Genomic DNA, 18,820 nt, shown 5'->3' on the forward strand with positions numbered 1-18,820 from the left:
AAGTAGACACAGCAATGAACAATCATGAAATACCCTTATCTGTAGGAGAACATTCTCTCCCCTGTAATTAAAGACTATTGATTAAGGGGTCCTAATGCCAATCATCATGGTTGAAACTAGAATATAGTTAAGAATAATTGGCATGTTGGTTTCTGCAAAACTGTCATACTAAAAGAATCATGGTGATTCATTAATCTGTAAAAAGAGCATCTTGAGAAAGCTCTATGTGAATATCAGCTGCCTATCAGAGAAATCAGGAAAGCAGGAATCAGATGAAGCCGTTTCCTCATCACGTTTGGCTTTAATGCCTTGCGTTTGACTTGTAGTGCAAGTTGTGCAGAACATAGATAGGCAAAAAAAATATATAGATCTCACCAGATAGTTCCTTTTTTATACTCATTTCATCAATAACAATTTAGGACTATTTCTTTCAGCATTCAGCTGAGTGTTATAGGGCATGCCAGAACTAGTCATGGGACCAGTGGAAAAATAATTTACCTAATCTTGATTTATGCCCTAAATTTGTAAAAGACTGGCCTTCCCACTACTGAATCTTCTCGTGCTTCCTTCGGTGACCATGCATGAAAGCCAGAACTCTGGCTACATTCCCCCTATGGTCGTATGGTATATGGAACATCTAGTATTAAAAAAAAACCAAAAAAAAACCAAAAAAAAAAACCTAGCGCAATACCAAAATAATAGAGAATCAAGCAGAATTATTTTCTGAAAGTAATATTAAATGTTGATAGTAATGGGAAAAGTAATTATTTCTAAAAGTCTATTTAATTTCAGAGGACTTCTCTTTATGTCTGACCTGTATTTTCAGTTGATAATGGACCAGCACTGTTGGGTTCATTTTATCTTCATAAAGATGAAGGTGAGGTATTGGAAGCCACTAAAGAGCTCAGAAGACAAGCATGAGAAAAAGGCCAAATCAGATCATTAAAAAGTACCAAACTGAACTTTTCCGTGGAAGGTTTTCTGAGGGTCAGAACTCAGTGAGGAAGCCCAAGATTCTGATGGGAACTTGCTATGCAGCCTAGAGAAAAAAAGGCAAGTGGACCGTATAGTGAGTGAATCCGTGGGCACAGATGTTGATAATGGGCATTATAGGAGATCCAAAGGGAAGAAAAATTTCTGACTTTTGACATTTAAAAAAAAATTTTTTTTATGTTTTAGTGAGAGGAGGGGAGGCAGAGACAGACTCCGGCAAGCGCCCCAACCAGGATCCACCAGTAAGCCCACTGGGAGACTATGCTCTGCCCATTTGGGGAATGCTTGCAACCCAGCTATTTTAATACCTGAGGCAGAGGCTCCACAGAACCATTCTCAGTGCCTGAGGCCAACTTGCTTGAACCAATCAAGCCATGGCTGTGGAGGGGAACAGAAAGAGGGTGGGGAGGGTAGAGAAGCATATGGTCCCTTCTCCATTGTGCCCTGACTTTATTCAAACCCAGGACATCCACATGTCAGGCCAATGCTCTACAACTGAGCTAACTGGCCAGTGCTGACTTTGGACATTTGAAAATCTAATTATAAAAAAGCTAAAACAAAGGGAATTAGAAATATGGCATGAGTAATGATTGCATGCATGTGTACACACATTGTCCAAATTCTGTATGTGTGGCTGCACAGGCAGTGACCAACAAAGTCTCTGCCAGAGACCTTGGGGTCACCTCTAATCAGCCCTGAAGTTTTGTCAATTCTATTCCTTCGATAGGTCTTAAGTTAATTTCTTCTTCTCCCTAATCTTATAAAAATTCCTTTAGATAGGGCCGCCAAATCTTTTACCTGGCCTACTGTAATAATCTCCTAACTCAGGGATCGGGAACCATTTTGGCTGAGAGAGCCATGAACGCCACATATTTTAAAATGTAATTCTGTGAGAGCCATACAATGACCTGTTTATGTTACGCATTATCCAATAAAAATTTGGTGTTGCCCCAGAGGACAGCTGTGATTGGCTCCAGCCACCTGAAACCATAAACATGAGCAGTAGGAAATGAATGGATTGTAATACATGAGAATGTTTTATATTTTTAATGTTATTTTTTTTTTTATTAAAGATTTGTCTGCGAACCAGATGCAGCCATCAAAAGAGCCACATCTGGCTCGCGAGCCATAGGTTCCTGACCCCTGTCCTAACTCCTAGAAACCCCCTCTCTGCATCTAAGCCCTTCTGTGCACTGAAGCCAGGGGTAGAGGGGGGTCTTTTTAAAAGTGTACTTTTGACCCTGATGCTTTTTCACTTGAAGCATGTCACTGTCTATCTGTTGCCCTCAGAATAAAATCTCACTTCTTAACATTCAAGTCCAGCTCCTTCCATAGTTTGGTCTCTGATATTTCTTTCCCACTGTGTGGTTTACCATCTGCAGGTCCCCAAATCACCAGGCTCTTACCTCTGGGCCTTTTTATGGAAGTCCCTTCCCCTTCCTTCGCTTCAAGTCCTCCCACTGATCCTTTAGTCATCATACTGAGCGTCTCTTATTCTGGGCAATCTGCTTCATGCCTCAAGGCAGGGTCTCCCTACTTGTGTCCAGGGTTCCCCACGCTTATGCCCTTTGCATCAGCAAACTGCTATAACTACTGAACTGGCCCGTGACCTCACCTGTTTTCCTCACTAGACCAAAAAATTCTTTTTTTTTTTTTTTTTGCATTTTTCTGAAGCTGGAAACAGGGAGAGACAGTCAGATAGACTCCCGTATGCGCCAGACTGGGATCCACCCGGCACGCCCACCAGGGGGCGATGCTCTGCCCACCAGGGGGCGATGCTCTGCCCATCCTGGGCGTCACCATGTTGCGACCAGAGCCACTCTAGCGCCTGAGGCAGAGGCCACAGAGCCATCCCCAGCGCCCGGGCTATCTTTGCTCCAATGGAGCCTTGGCTGCGGGAGGGGAAGAGAGAGACAGAGAGGAAAGCGCAGCGGAGGGGTGGAGAAGCAAATGGGCGCTTCTCCTGTGTGCCCTGGCCGGGAATTGAACCCGGGTCCTCCGCACGCTAGGCCGACGCTCTACCGCTGAGCCAACCGGCCAGGGCCTAGACCAAAAAATTCTTGACGAGATCTGTGTCTTGTCAATTTTGTATTCCATTCTATGTTAGAGGATATTTGTTGAATAAATAAGTTGAAGTACTAAGTGAAATAATTTGTTGAGTCAGCCTATTTATTCACAGCGTAGCCAATCAGTCAACAAATTTTCTGGGCCAATACACAAAGTGCGAATGAACGAGACTGAAATGGTCCTTGTTTTCATGGCTCTTTTGAGGGAGAAAGTAAAGAGAGACAGAGTGCAGAGTATTGAAGAAAAAGAGGAGTGCAGGCTGAAACAAGGCAGGCTGGGGGAGGCCCTCAGGACACTTAGGGCACGATGGTGCATCCTGAGGGATATTGCCTGAACTGGTCTGAAACCACAGGCCCAGCTGTTGTGCTATCTTCCTTGCTTAGGAGGCTAAATAAGACTAATGATAATTATCATGGTTTCAAAGTAAGATGTGTGACCATCACTGCAACCTATGGGCATTTATATTGAAACAGAATAGTCACATCTGCACTGTCCTTAAAGGCAATTTGTATAAAATCCTGCTTGCTTGCCTTTTTAAATGTAATTTGAAAGTAACTTGTTTCTCTGTATTTCAAATAGGGTCAAAAACCTTTTAAATTGGACTTCAACTTTGGCCCATGACTTCTGTCCCACGGAAATTAATAATGTGGTCACAGGTCCTTGCCCTTTGCTAGGGGTACGGCCTGGTACTGGCCTGGACCCAGCGAACTTCTCTTTGGCCCACAATAAGAACCAGTGCATTTCCCCAACTGTGGGAACATAAGAAACTAGGTAATTGAAAATTCCCAATTTCAGATAGAAGATTGTAAGCTATGCAAATGGTATTTTGATTTAATATTATATTTTAAAGGGTAAAGGGCCTATGAAATCTAATTAATCTTTATCTTTTGGTGTCCTGAAATTTCGGTATTTTCTGCCTTAGATTGATGAGATATCATGGTGTGTCGCCAGTTGAGAGTATGAGACATGGAATCAGACCGCGAGTGGTTGAAGCTCAACTCCTCAATTCCTAGCAAAGAGACCTGGGGTGAGTTACTCACTGGCTTCAGTTTCTTTGTTTGAAGAATGGGACAATAACGGTATCAATTTCTTTCTAGTTATTTTAAAGACAAACTAATAAATATGTGCAAAATGTCTAGAACAGAGTAGTACAGAAGAAATACCCCATATGTTAAGTACTATTATCGTGGATGTTGCTGCTATTGTTGATGTTACTGTTGTTTTTTTAGTATTTCCCAACTTGGCAGTCCTACCGTAAAGGCATCAGGATAGGCCTTTCTGTGGATATGATGCAAATGTGGCAGAAGGAGCAAAAAATCAGGCAGAGCTAAGAGCAGATGGGAAAACCTAGACACAGTAGAAACCATGGTGTGCTCAAGAAATGGAAAGAAACCCTATCTAGCTGGTATGTCTGGAAAGGGAAGAAATTAGTGTGTGTGTGGGGTGGGGGTGGGGATAAGATCAGAGAGGGAAGCCAGACCTCTTGTGGTTTTGTAGTTCATGGTCAAGGATTTTGTCTCTCATTCTGAGATTGACGGGCAACTCTGAAATGTTTTAAGTAAGAAGGTTGATAAATAACAAAATTGTTCAGGATTGTGTGTAGCCTGGAGTAGATAGAGGAATCTTATCCCAAAGGTTCAAGAGGAGGAAAGTGATTTGATGGAATGGAATAGAAGTCTTAACCTAAAATGAGAATTAGCAATGTATCAATGTGGTAAGCCTTCAAACTTGAGGATAGGAGTTTTGTTCACATTTTTGAGCCACTGTAGAACCAGGTGAGCTGTGTTAGAGGCAGAGAACTGAGGATGGAGTAGAAAAAAATCTACTGATGAACATACTTAGAGAAGGTTGCACCCACGGAAGCCACCCATGCCTCTAAAGCAAGTTAATAATGCTAAACACAGCATACCCCTTCCCCGAAAAGAAGGAAGCTGATATCTTGGAAAACTTCAACTTTATCACTTAAGCTATGACATAAGTATATGGAGAAATTTTTTAACTTGTAGTGCTTTTGAATTCTTGTCTCTTAACTTTTCATTCCAGCTGTTCTAAATTGAAGTAAAATGTAAATATTTTAAAAGACTTTTACTCGTTATGGCCCAATCCGTTTTGAAAAACAGAATTATGGGTTTAAAAGTAAAATTAAGAGGACACATAGTTTTTATTTTTGTTTCTAAGTGATTTTAGTAGATAATATAATCACAATTCAAGTAATTCACTTTATCCAACCCCCCAAATACCCTCATACATACACATGCAAATCCAAAGGCAGGCGAGTTCTTCCCAGCCTGAATATGGAAGCTGCACATGGCTGAGGGTGACCACAACTACCCCGAATCTCCATTTTGCTTGGCTCTTTCCCTTTGGCTGTGGCCCCAGGCAAACCCTTCCCATGAGTCTTCATTTCCTCCTCTTCAAAGTAGGGATCGGAAATGGAAGTATTTGAGGAAGATTTTGTGAACCTTGTGAAGTAAGGCCTTTGTGTGAAGCGAAGGTGGCCATTAGGGGTCTGCAGCGGAAGTAGAATATCCAGGAGCCGGCATCCCTCCCCCGCTCTTCTGGCTCCACCCTGCTGCCTCCACCACGCCCCACGCCCAGGGAACAGTGGGGGGCTCTCCTCTGTGTTTTCCTTCTGCCTGTTGAGCCTGTTCATTAATTGTTTCTTGATCTTTTTAAAAAAATAATTTATGTGTCTATTCCTCTACCAAATACCACACAATCTTGTTATATATGAGGAGCCACTGCGCCACCTCACCCGCAGGTGTTGTAAAGTACCAAAAGCTACAGAATTAATATTAATATTTTGGGAGGCTTGAAGAACATTTTATTAATTTGGGTTAAGGTGTGCAGAGAAATTGTGAGAATAGTCCCTGTACTGTGTGATTGGCATGACCAGGATGGCCCTTGGCATTATATTGTAAACGCAAAGGGGAGGAAAAACATGGATCCCCAGACATTCCACTACACCTGTGGGGAAAGAGGTGAATGGCTAGCCAGGTGCAGAAAGAGAAAAGCCAAAATAAACCTTTTTTTATAACTATGAGCCATTTGCGGGCATTTGTCCCCACGGAAACTACCTCTCCTATGTAAATGCATGTGGTTAATACATGTGACTCTGGACAGAGAGGTGGCGGATGAACACTAGAAAATATAGGAATGTTTTTTAATATGTAAAGAGACATCTTTCTACTAATGTGTTGATTTGTAAATTTTGTTTTCTCCAATAGTATGTATGGCTTGCAAATTGAACATGGTCCTATCGTGTTAAAGGACATATGACTATAACCAATAGTGGTAAAGGGCTCCTAATTACAATTTTTGCTTCTGTACTTCCCACTTAAAAAACTATAAAAACTAGGTAAAACAAAGGGCCAGCACGCTCTCACTCAGACCTCTGTGGAAGTTGCCGCTGCTTGGCCAAGCTAGACAATAAAGCTTTGATGTGTAATCGATGAACTTTGTTCGTGTCTTCAATGTTTCGGGTTCCTCCGAATTAGGTTTAACATATAAAACATCTCAAAACAGAGTAGACTGATTCCTCCTGCTTTACTCTTCTTTTTAAAAATCATTTGGTTATGTTAGTTTCTTTTATTTTCCATATAAATTTTTGAATAACCTTTTCTATTACTACAAAAGTGTCTTGTTGGAATTTTGATAGTAATTGCTTTGAGCCTCTATATCAATAATCAGCTGATTCATAACTATCTTCCAATTGCAGAAATCCTTACTGAAGACAGAGGATGATAAGACCCTAGATAAGATGTAAATAATTTTCTCCTTCAGAAATTATAAGAGCTGTTATTCTAGAATAGCCTCCAAAATTACACTGAAAGAAATAGGTAAGAAAAAAGTGGTATTTTCTCTTTAGTTTGCCAGGTTATCAGAGCTGACTCAGTTTTGAAATGTCTACTTTATTTCTCCAGTCTCCCTGTGCCCATTCCATTGTTGGACAGGACAACACGTTCAAAGGATGTAGCATTAACTTTTGTGATGGGAGGCATTGGGAAGACGGTGCTTTTTGGATTTCCCCATAAGAACAACCTAATTACATCTTTTACTTAATTTTTTTTGTAATTCTAAATGTAAATTGAAGGGAGTATGTAGATTTTACAAGGTTTTGTCCTTGTTTCAGTGATATAATGGTGAATCATGCGGAAATAATGGAGAATTCTACTTCATTACACCACTATTTATTATTTTTAACATTCTGTAGAAAAGTCAGGGGACATATGGCATTTGAAAGGAGATTTCATTGCATCATTTTCTGACTTCCAAAGACTCTTTAAAACATTTGTGTGGTGGCCTTCAGTGTGAGCCTATTGATTGAACTTGAATTTTTATGGGGAATCAATGAAATTTTGATATTTTATTAGCTATTTAACACTGTCAAGAAAAAATGTTTTTATTCATCATTATTTTTATTTAGTGTATGAACATTTTGCATTTATAATAATTAAAGTGTAATGAACAGTAGTCAGTTATGCACAACAAATACCTTTCCAGATATAATGGTAATAAAAGCTAAGTACTCACACATACTGGCAGTTTATAATCCATAATGGACCATGCGCAATAAAATTATGAAATTATATTACTTAGTGGTTTTATTAGCCAGCTTTTTAAAATTGATAAAGTTATTTATATTCCTGGTAAAGAAGTTCGAGAAGTGCAAAGATTATACAATGAACGTAATTCTTCTGCTCTCTCTAGTCCCCTCCAGCAACCAATTCTCCAATGTGGAGGGATGGCTGTGGGTCCAAATGCTATTTACAGTATTGATGTAATAAAAAAAATAGGTTAAAAGCCCACTAACTCACACTAACTGAAAGGAAGGTCATTACAACTTGATGTAAAATCTGAATTATAGTATATTTCAAAAGAAATATAGCTTTCTGTCTTTCAGCTATAATGACTTACTGCTGACAGACAGGAGAGAACGGAACACAGAATTTATTTGAAAGTAACCATTTGTGTTTTTCAAAAAGATTTTACTCATCTTAATTTTTTTTTTAAATGTAAAGATGTTGGTGCTGTGGTGCTTTAATAATAGTTTGCTGTCCTTTACTGTTAAGTATGCTAAGTATTTGCTAGGTTTACAGTCATCTTTGGTTCTCAAATTCCATTTTCCAGAAAGCAGAGAAGTAAATTGTAGCTCAACAGCCTGAACTGAATTCATGTCCATTCATATATCATACATTTCAAAATACTAAACTTATATTGACGCCTTGCTATGTTTTTATTGAGGACTGCATATGTTACTTGTAAAAAATATTTATGGAAACATGAAGACTTATATGTAATTATTTTTAAAGGTTATAAAGTGTTCTCGAGTACATTATCTTATTTTATCCTTACAGCTCTTTCTGGGGTACATATGGCAAGCATCTCCAAACTAAGGCAATTGTTCTTCTTAGCATATGCTATTGGACAATTGTGATTTGGAAAAGACATCAATAAAGAGAAATAAATGTTGATGGAGGAGATATAAGTACAGAAGGAGAAAATGTAGGGAGAGTTACAGAAGTAACATTTTATAACCCAATGACAGAGAACTGTGAGAGGGAGTAATGAGAGTATACTGTTATAGGGTTGTTACATTACTTAAAGTTGTACAATATTATTTGAAAGTAGACTGTGATAACTTAATAATGTAGCATTAAAGATGAAATGTAGTATTTAAAGAAAAATCTGATTAATGCAATGAAGGCAGGAAAAGCCAAAAAGGGAAAAAGGAACAGACGGTCTAAACAGAAAACACAGGAATATGATTGTCTTAAATTCAGCCATATCAATAATTATATTAAACATAAATAATATAAATACTCCAATTAAAAGAGATGATCAGACTGGATTAAATAAAAGAAAACTATATGCTTTATACAAAAAAGAAAATGCACTTTATATGTAAAGATTCAGATAAGTCAAAGATAAATGATGGAAAAGGTACATTGTATAAAACCTAATTATAAGAAAACTGGGATGCCTATATTAATAATAGATAAAATACACTTTAGTCCAAAAATATTTTTAATGATTGCTCATGGCAATGGAAGCATCAATTTACCAAGAAGACATTAAAATCTTGAAACTGTATAAAGCTTATAACAAAATATTTATCTACAGGAAGCAAAAACTAAAGATGTAAAATCAGAAATAGATAAATCCACAGTTATAGTTATAGTTGGAGATTTCACACTTTTCTTTGACTAATCAATAGACTAGGAAGACAGAAAATCATTAAGAAGATGAAATATTTGAACAACTATCAAGAAACTCGACCTACTTGACAGTTATGGAATACTGTGTTTAGTGTCAGCAGAATATACATACTCTTCTAGTGGACACGGAACATTCAGTAAAACACCAAATGCTAATCATAACAGGGCTCTTAATACATTTAATATATACATAAAATCTTTGAAATCATATATGTAATATGTTCTTTGACCACAAGAAATAGAAATTAAAAATTTTAATAATGAAAATAAAATTTTTTACATATTTATAAAAATCCTCAAATAGAAAAAAATTAAAAATAACATTAGAAAATCTTTTGAATCAAAGATAATGAAAACACAGTATATTTTTTTCATGAAGCCAAAGTAGTGCTTAGTGGAAAATTTATGCTTTAAATGTTTATATTAAAAAGAGGAAATATATAAAATCAATGCTATAAGGTAGAAAATAATAAAGAGAAGAAATAAAAAAATACAAACAGTTTGTAAAGTTGAAAGCTGGTTATTTTGAAATCATTGACAAATATGATAATCTAGGTAGGCTTACAGGGGAAAAATAGAGAGCAAGTGGCCAACATCAGAAATGAAAAAGAAAACAGCAGTCCAAATCCTACAAACATTAAAGCAATATTTAGGAGCTATTATGAACAACTTTATGCCAATAAATTTGACAAATTTGATGTAAGGGACAACAAAACTTGCAAAATAATAAATAGGAATCTAAACAGTTTTTATATCTTTTAAAAAATTAAGTCAGTAATTAATAACTTTGACTTCTCTGGTAACTTCTAAACATATGGAAAAAGAAATACCATTTCTACACACATATTTCAGAACACAGAAGAGAAGGGAACATTTTCTAAACTCATTTTATTAAGTCAAAATTATCCTAATACTAAAACCAGACTGAGATACTAAAAAAATAAATAAATAATGGAGACTATCTCTTATGAACATAACTGGAAAAATAATCCTTAACAAAATCAATTCAACCAATATATGAAAAGATAATATATCAGGACAAGGTAGGATTTAGCCTAGGAATGCAAGGTTGTTTAAACATTTGAAAATCAATCAATGTAGTTCACTATATTAATAAAAAACAGAAAAGTAACAATATAATCATCTCAAGAAATGAAGAAAAATTATTCAACAAAATTAAATAGCCATTTACTAATAAAAACTCTCAACAAACTAGGAAAAAAATAAATCTTCCTCGATCTAATAAAGTCCGTCTATGAAAAAACCTAAAGGGAAGGTTATTTTTATTGCTGACAGACTTAAGACTTTGTTCCTATAATAAGGAACAAGACAAAGTCATCTTCTTTTATCACTTCTATTCAACATTGTAGTAAGTGTTCTAATTAGTGTAATAATGAAAGAAAAATAAATTTAAAAAACAGTTTCATAGGAAGAAAAACAATTTTTATTCACAGAGAGCATGTTTATATAGAGAGGAAATCCTAAGGAATCTGGAAAAATGCTATAAGAGATAATAAGTAAATTTAGACAAGTTGCAGGATACACAGTATACAAAATTGATTTCAATACTATATATATGCAACAAATTAAAAATGAATAAAATACATTTACATGGGTATAAAAACAAAATGTTTGCAGATAATCAAAATATATTTAAATTTTATATATTAAAGATGATAATATATTACAGTACTGAGAAATTAAAGATCTAAGTAAATGAAAAGAGACTATGTTCATGAATTAGAATACTCAACATTTTAAAGATGTGAATTATTCTACATTGATTTTATACATATATATATATTTCATCTCAGTCAGAATATCAGTGGACTTATTTGTGGTAGAAATTAGTAGGCAGTTTTTAAAATTTAAAGTCTATACAGAAGCTAAAACAAAATTTTGAAAAAGGAAGAAATTTGGAGAATGTATACTATCTGATTTCAAGAATTATTATAAATTAAAGAAACCAAGACAGGCACTATTTGTGTAAGAAAAGCCATATAGATGAATGACTAGATGTAATGTCCATAAAAATACAGAGACATGTATGATATAAGGACATTTAAGTATAGTATCAAAGAAATGTAGGGAAAGGATAGTCATGAAAACAAATGGTACTGTAAAAGCTAGATAGTCATATGGAAAAAAAGTGAACTATTACCATGTTTTACACCTTACACAAATACAAACTCAAAGTGAATTAAAGACTTAGGTAAAAGCAAAACCATTAATCCTAGAAGTAAACATAGGATAAAACCTTGATCTTTCTTAGGTCACAAAAAGTATGTGTTATCAATAACAGAAATTAATATATTGAAGTCTACCAAATTAATAAGCCTGTTCTTTAAAAGACTTAGAAAAATGGAAAGGCAAGCCACAGGATAGAATATCATATTCATTGGTATACAGAATATATAATGAGCTTTAATAAGACAACCCATTGTTCAACATCATTAACCATTAGGGATATATAAACTGAAACTACAGAGACATTGCTGCATACGCACCAGAATAGCTAAAATTAAGAAAGACTGAAAGACAAAGTGTTAGTGAAGATGTGGAGCAAATTGGAATTCTCATGCATTCCTGAGTGGAGTGTAAAATGTTACAACCACTTTGGGAAACTATTTGATGATTTCTTTTAGTATTAAACATATAAGCTCTATATGATTCAACAATTCTACTCATAAGTATTTACTCAAGAACAATAAAAAAATACATATATCCACAAAAAATACATATAAGAATGTACACAGAAACTTTATTTCTAATAACTGGAAACAATATTAATGTTTATCAGCAAATGAATGGGTAAACAAATTATGCTATATCTATGCAGTGAAAACTAATCAGAAAAAAAGATAAGCTATTGATACAAGCATCACTATGGATGAATCCTAAAATGCTATTCTGAATGACTTGAAGCAAGATATAAAAGCATACAAATGGCCCTGGCTGGTGGGCAAGTGGATAGAGCATGGGCCTGATGTATGGATGCCCCAGGTTTGGTTCGTAGTCAGGGCACCGAGGAGAAGCAACCATCTGCTTCTCCCCCTCTCTGTTCTTCTTCTGCCCCTTCTCTCCCTCTTCCTTTCCCACAGCCAGTGGCTTGATTGGTTAGAACATGACCTCGGCCGCTGAGGATAGCTCCATTGGAGTACATCAGCCTCAGATGCCAAAAATAGCTTGATGCTCAAGCATTGGCCCCAGATGGGGTTGCCTGATGGATCCCTGGTTGTGGGCTCATGTGGGAGTCTGCCTCATTATCTTCCTTCCTCTCACCTAAAAAGTAAAAAATAAAAGCATGAATATTTTATGATTCTATGTATATAAAGTTTTAGATCAGGCAAAGTTAGTTCACAGTGACAGTTGCCAAAAGTTGGGGTGGGAGTAGGTTTGGGGAGCAGGCTTAACTACAAAATGGCAGGAAAAAATATTTTGGAGTAATGAAAATAACATATTATCTTAATTGTGGTAGTGGTTATATCATCTTGTCCTTTCAAAATGCCCCTCACATTTTCCTAAACTACCAATTTAGATATTCTCAGATTTATACACAAATATATATAATGTGCCACTAAATATAAAATATACCTTGTATATGTGACACAAGAAAAATAAATGTGTACATATTTTTACTGGATTAAATAATTTCCCCCTCCCCCCCAAAAAGCACTGATGTTTTTCTAGAACCTATGACTGTGATCTTATGAGAAAATACTCTTTGAAAATGTAATCAAGTTAAGATGAGGCCATACTGGATTATGGTGGGCCCTATGAAAAAAGGGGTGGGGAAATTTGGACATGGGACATGCAGAGGGAAGACAAGCATGTGAAGAGAGAGGCAGGGATTAAAGTGATTTGACTATAAACTAAGGAATGCGGAAGACTCCCAGCAACCAACCAAAACAAGGAAGAAGCAAGAGAGTCTCTCCACCTAAAACTCAAATGTGGCCACGCCTCTTTCAGCATTTTGATGGTAGACTCCTCACCCTTATATCTGTGAGAGAATATATTTCCTTTAAACCACCCAGATTGTGGCAATTTGTTACAGCATCTCTAGGAACCTGACGCGCTACCCAGTTTTTGAAGTATGAGGTAAGAAAATACGGTGCTTTTGAAATTAAAATAATATTAGTTTGGATTTCCAAGAAAGACGTCTTAATGAAATGACCTGTAGCTCTGGTGGAGAGGGAAGTAGCAATTGCAAGATGAAGATGAGGGCAATACGGAGGAGAAGGGTAACCAACCAGGAGAACGGCACGTACAAAGTCTTTGAGTCAGGAAAGATTTTGCCATATACCTAGATTGGGAGAGAAGGCAACTTGTTGCAGAGTGGAGAATGAAGGGCTTTCCACTGCATTTAGAATAAAATTCAAACTTCTTATGTGTCCTTAAAGTGTGCTCTTCACCAGTATTCACTGCCTCTTCCTGTCAAGGTCATGAATAACTGTGGACCTACTTTGACCAGAAGGGACTCACTTCCAGCGAGCACGTATTCCACCCACCCTTTTTTCTTAGCTGTGGCACAAGCAATGCAGGGAGAGGATGCTCCACCAGCCTGGCTTCTGGAGTGAAGGCAAAGTGGAGCATAGCATAGCTCATCTGTGATGGACAGCTAGCATGAGTGAAAAATAAGCCCTTGTTGTTGTTTGGGTCTTTTGTTACTGAAGGAAAATCTAGTCTGTTTTGAATCATAAACTAAGTAAGATATAAGTGGAAAAGAGGACCCTGGGTTTAGCAACACAGGTATTCTTTGGCATTTGACAGAACAGTATCAGTCGCATGGTAGGAGGAAATTCCATTTGAATTTTGGAGAAGACTGGGTGGCAGATGAGGAATTGGAGACCGTTTAAACTGAAGAATTTTGTGGAGTGGAGCAGAGAAATAGTGTGGCTACTTGGGGTAGGGGATGTGAGGTCAAGATATAGGTGGAATTTTTAAGATATAGATAGAATTAAAGTACATTAGAACATTGAAAGGTATGATTCAGGAGAGAGAGAGAGAGAGAGAGAGAGAGAGAGAGAGAGAGAGAAAATGAGAATGAATGAGTGAGTGAGTGAATGAATGAGTGACGGGGAGAGGAGAGAAAATGTGCACTGACTGAAATCTGATAGGACATGTGCTTCAATGGGAGGGAAAATGTGCACTGACTGAAATCTGATAGGACCTGTGCTTCAATGGGAGGGGAGAAGGAACAAATGAGGTGACAGCCAAGGCTGGGAGAAATTGCAATTCTAAATAAAGGTAAATGCCTTTTAAAAATATTCACATATCAGGAACCAATCTTCAACTCAATTTTATAGCTCCATTTTAGAATGTAGGGATACAGTTTCTTATGTATACCCTGAGTCCAAAAAACTAAATTTGGTTTTAAAAAATCCCATTAGCTTTCCATCAGCTTCATTCAGATATCCAGGGTAACTCTACTTGAATTTATAAAGTTCTTTTCTTTTAACATGCCCAGGTCAAAATCTAGAAGGTGCTGGAAATGTCTCATCTTTGTAAGTCAGACAAAGTGATTGATCCTTTAAGCAAAGCTGCTGCCTATACTCATTCATGCACGCCTTGTCCTGCCCTATACCTCTAAGCCTCAGAGCCTCCGGATTCTCCCATCCAAAAGCATTTCCAGAATCCCCTTAACAGCTTACAACACTCTTTGCTGTGGGGACTGATGGAGAGCATTTTGGGGAAAGTGTGGCTATAATTTATTTTCTAGGGAATAAGTGGTACAGCACACGTCATGATAAAAATGGATGAGTATGAAATGATTTATTTCCTAAAAGAAGAAAGGAATGTTTTACACGATGCAGTGTAATTGTTTGGATTTGGACCTGGCCCAGTCTAATGTTGACAGGGATGCAGCCAGTATCTGTCTGAAACACTTTCCCTGGGGCTTGTTGAATGGCAAATGTAATTCCTGGGGGAAGGCTTGACGGTCGTCCTCTCTGAAGTAGTTAGAGGTGTAGCTCAGGATAAAAGCTTATTCTATGGCTCTGACAGCTTTATGGATATATTCAAGCTACATCTTGTGGCTTCTTAATAGCTGTATTTTTATGATATTAATTGTAATTTTCCAAGGTCTTGATAATTCCAATTGCATTGTATAATTTGTTGGACCATTCCTGTATTAAGAAACTCTGTAAAGACCTCTGTATTTATATTTATTTTTTAAATTTAATTTATTGGGGTGACACTGGTCAAATTTATAACATTTTAAAATGTTATAAACTGGTGAAAATTACACATATTTCAAGTGCCTGTATTTACATTTGAGGGCATAGGGAGGATAAGTCATCTTCCCTCCTTTTTCTCTTTCTCGTCAACTTCTTTTTAATCATCTTTCCTCTCCTATTTTTGCTTCTTACTCATCTCTTTCTATTTACTTTTTTGCATCTTACATATTAGTGAAATTAAATGTTGAGTTGAGATAATCTTGCAGGCTAGCTTGCTCCATAAATTAATACAATTACTTTAATAAGTCCACTGTATTGTATAACTTAATACCAAACATTCAGTAAATTTCAAGTGTTACTAACACCCACTTGAATAGTATCTTTTGTTGCATGTATATATGAATGGCCAAGTACATATGTATGGTGCTTAATAGAGGCCTAATATATAACATTTTAAAACAAATTATAAACGTCTAGCAATTTCTTCTCATATAAACTTTCAGTCTCATACTGAAATCTGCTCAAATAATATCAACTTAACATCTTTGAGTTTCACAGGGCCCCAAAATCTATCTGCAAGTTCCTCTGTTCTAGTCACATACACTTCCCACCAGCTGGAAATATTTCCCACAACTAGTTCCCCTAGCAACTGGACTAGCTTCACTCTACCTGGCCCTCAACCCAATGGACTTCACTTCCCTTCCAGCCCATGAGATTATTCAAACAAGCCAGTCACATCCTGCAGCAGGAACAAGAAGGCACCTAATCGCCCTCTTGTTTCTACAAAGCTTGCTACTGTTGGTTTACCCCCATTTGTCCCACATGTTTTCCCCTGAGCTGTGAGTTTATGCGACTAGTAAATGCCTCTCAATCTCATGTGTGAACGTCTTGTATCCTGTGCTCGGTCGTCTTGTACTTAGGGTGGGAGAACTCTCCCTCACCAATAAATCTAATAGAAGGTGAACAGAAACATCTCGTTTCTATCTGCACAGAATAAGAACAAGCAACATATGCTGCTAAATTTTTGTTAGGATTAGCATCTGTTCCCTATCATTAACCTAGTTTTACTTTTACTTTAATATATAAACCTTAAAGGAGTGGCAATTATTAACACTACTTAAAAATTTGCAAACATTTAGACCATTGCTTTGGTTGATTTCAGCTATCTTCAATAATTTAATATATATGCACATACACATACATATTTCAAACTATTTTAGCTTTTATAATGGTTTTTAACACAATTAATAGAAGTTGCCTTTATAATAATTTAACCAAAAAGAATTTTAAAAAGAAAAAAATGCAAATGACTAACTTATTTAAAACAATTATTGCCCATGAAAGGGAATGTTGACGGCAAACAAATCTGTCATTTAGTCTTATAAGTGTATATCTAACAGAAATCTGTTATTTGGAAAAACTATTTTGAAACAAACAAAAAAATAAATTAGTGAGTCTCTTTTAAGCTTAAGTGGAACACTGACAAGGCTTTCAATAGCATAAACTATCAGTGGATGTTACAACTAAATTTCTCTGCCTAAATAGTACTTTCTAAGGCAGTGAAGCCTTAAATTAATAAATTTATTCATTCGTTCATTTATTCATTCATCATATATTTATTATGTTCCTATATGTATAAAATTAACTGAGAGGATACTAGAGATTGTGTAGAACATAATACTAGCCTGAGAATTAAAGCCAATATTGTAAATGTGCAGAATGATAAAGTCAGAAAAAACCTTAGAAGTTCTAAACCAAGGTTCAGAAAGTCACAGGGCCTAACCAAAGATCACACAAACCCGGTTAGCCTGATAGGCTGCAATGTGTGTTCTCAGAATTGCATTAAAAAAGTAATTCAATGAATGGCAGTGACACGAAAAGCCGTTCTCCCTCAAATGCCAAAATATGTAAAACAAACAAACAAAATGTTATAGCAGGTAACAGAAATTTATGTAGGTAGTTCTTAAATCTGAGAGTTCATTTAAAAAACAGGTTTTAAGCTGGCTGAGTCCAGGAATGGTTTACTGTCACTTTCATATGTAAGGGAAAAAGCAAAGGACATTTTTATTCAAAGGGTTTTCAGAAGTAAAGTTCTCTATGGTTAGAAATATGGTTAATGTATGCTGGTGTCAGTATCGTGACTGGACTAGAGGTTAAATTGCTCAAAATATGAGTAAACAATTAAACACAAAGTTAATAAAAAAGTAGTACAGTAAGTTATTAAAAACATTTGTAGATATTTGCATGACTTCAGAGAGTTAGTGTGGCTGCAGATACTTTTAAACAAACAGAAAGAAGCTTACAACACCTGAGAAGTCAAGCTCAGCATTGTTTGTTGTCCGCCTAGTGAGAAGTTTAAAGACTGACTTGTGTGGGTGTGGGAACAGTTGCTCCCCCTTGCCTTACCCTGTCATTCCCCATCCCACCTCACCAGAACTGATTCCTGTTAATGACCAGATATGTTCACAATTATTTGAACCAACATTAATAATGATTAACATCCATTGAACATCTACTGTGTGCTCATGCACTGTGGATGCAAATTAAAATACCTTTCTCTTATATTGGAGAAATTGGTATCTTGTTAGGATAGATACATACTTTTTTCTTTTTAGCTAAAAATAAAAGTCATTCATCATTCATGCCTAGAGGGAAGAAGTAAGGTGCATATTTTGTACCAGCATCTTGAGAGTAATACTCTTTGAATATTGACTCGTATTTGGGCTTTGAAGCTGCCATTTCCCTTATGAGAAGATAATTGTAATAAGACCAAAACCGACAAATGGTTTTGCTGTAAACAATGAACAAACCAACAGATCAATAAATGCTGAGCAAGGCATGCTTCACCTCAGATTATATTGACTTACTGCAAAAATAATGGAGTGACAAAATGAGAATGTGTTATGTTTTACCTGAGTTATGGTCATAGCAATATATAAGGTAATAGATTAACTCAGATAAGACTTGCTGCAAAAGAAGCATCAAGAACAACTATAAGAAAATCAATTTGCAAACACCTCATGAAAGCAAGTGTCTGCTCTAAGGAACAATCAGCACACTTGACTAAAGAAAAATACCTGTCACACTTACTTTTTCCCTCTCTGTAACAGAGGACCAGATTGGCCATGAACTGCATTGCTACTTTAGCTGAGGACTTGACCTTAAACAGAGATTGTTTTAGTAATGTTATTACTCAGAAGCATCAGGTCAATGTCCTAGAGTGTCCAAAATTTAAAATCTTGAGTATCTTTTGACAAGGTCTTGGAAATACAACTGTGACAGACAATGGCATGTACCTTTGGACTAGTATGGTGAATAGACTGCCTCTTTTAATTCTTTCATTTCTACCTCAGCTTTTGAATCAAG

The sequence above is a fragment of the Saccopteryx bilineata genome, chromosome 5, assembly GCF_036850765.1.
Source record: "Saccopteryx bilineata isolate mSacBil1 chromosome 5, mSacBil1_pri_phased_curated, whole genome shotgun sequence".
In the NCBI taxonomy this organism is placed as follows: domain Eukaryota; kingdom Metazoa; phylum Chordata; class Mammalia; order Chiroptera; family Emballonuridae; genus Saccopteryx; species Saccopteryx bilineata.